The following is a 1635-nucleotide window of genomic DNA, read 5'->3' on the forward strand; positions in this document are numbered from 1 at the left end:
GCTTTAAACCTGTAAACCATAATCGTCCGATTAATGCAAATGCCTCTTGAAGGGCTTCATACCACTCACAAGTGGAGTCTGCAATTTTAATCATAAAAAAAACTTGTGCTTCATCCATTCTGGGTGTGGTGCCAGCCATTTCTTTTGTTTACTTTATGCATTTTGGGATGAGAAGGGGAAGCAACACAGGCTGGGCTTTCCAGAGTGAGTTACAGAGTCAACCTATTCATCTCCTTCTGCCAACCTCCTCCAAAAACCTTTATGTTCCTTTAGTTTGCATTTCGTATCAACCCCATTAGTTCTCAGCTTTTACATGTACTCACCCAATTCTTTCATTTAACTGCCTCCCAACATTACCCTCTAGAGCCCTGGGCCTATAGACTAGCTATGCCAACAATTATGATGGACATTGAAGACAGGGTGGTAATGATCATCGATTAATCCCTCTCTCATTGTAAACTGTGACCTTCAGTGGATTATTGCCTCCCATCTTTGTAAATTGAGTTGCCTCCTTCACAAGTATTCTTCGCTTTGCATGCTGGTGCACTGTCATCAGTCCCCATAATTGACTTCCCCAATGTTTCTGCCACTGCAGTGACCCTTGATAACACACCTTGACTGATAACCCCCATGGAGAAAGTGAGGACTGCAGATGCCGGAGATCAGAGCTGAAAAATGTGTTGCTGGAAAAGCGCAGCAGGTCAGGCAGCATCCTGCAGGACGGCTTATCCCTGAAACGTCGATTCTCCTGCTCCTTGGATGCTGCCTGACCTGCTGCGCTTTTCCAGCAACACATTTTTCAGCTCTGATAATTCCCATGGACTGGATGTAGTGATAGAGAGGCCCACTCAACTCTGACCACCCCAAGAGGCTGACTAACCATATCCAAGACTGAGATTGTACAATGCTGTTGATTGCCAGTGACTGACAATGGTTGCCTTTGACTGAGCTGAGGACCGGTCCCTTTAGACTTGGAGACATAGCTATTTGGCTGAGTTGCTTATGTGTACATAGCTGGAACATGCTATGGATGTGAGACTGGTGTAGCATGGTACCATACCATGACATGTCTACCCCTTGACGGATCCACTGTTGGCAACTGTGATGATCTTATTGGCTTGTGTCTGTGCTAAAAAGCAAATCAAGAAACAAATGCTGTGAGCCTGTAAGTTCTGAATGAGGTGACAATGTTCAAAAAGTCAAGGTAAGGAACAGAGACAATGAGCAACCAGGTAAATACAAAGTGAGTGAGTATTAAGTGCACGCAGATGCACTCTGTTCCAATGCTTCCTGCCCCTATCCACAAAACAGTGCAATGAAAAAGACTTCTGTGCTCCTAGGTGTCACTTTGAAGTGATGAATTGCAGTATAAGTGAATCGGAGGATGTGTTGAGGCTAGTGCATGGGTAATGCCAACTTCCTTAGATGAAGGGTACAATTGGTCACTGCCTGCAGGGCACGCTCTGAGATATTGAGTTAAAAATCACACAACACCAGCTTATAGTCCTTTTTGGAAGCACAAGCTGACAGAACACTGCTCCTTCATCAGGTGGTTATGGAGTATAAGATTATAAGACACAGAATTTATAGCAAAAGTTTACAATGTGATGCAACTGAAATTATACTTTGAAAAAG

Source organism: Chiloscyllium plagiosum, chromosome 11 (genome assembly GCF_004010195.1).
Source record: "Chiloscyllium plagiosum isolate BGI_BamShark_2017 chromosome 11, ASM401019v2, whole genome shotgun sequence".
Taxonomy (NCBI): domain Eukaryota; kingdom Metazoa; phylum Chordata; class Chondrichthyes; order Orectolobiformes; family Hemiscylliidae; genus Chiloscyllium; species Chiloscyllium plagiosum.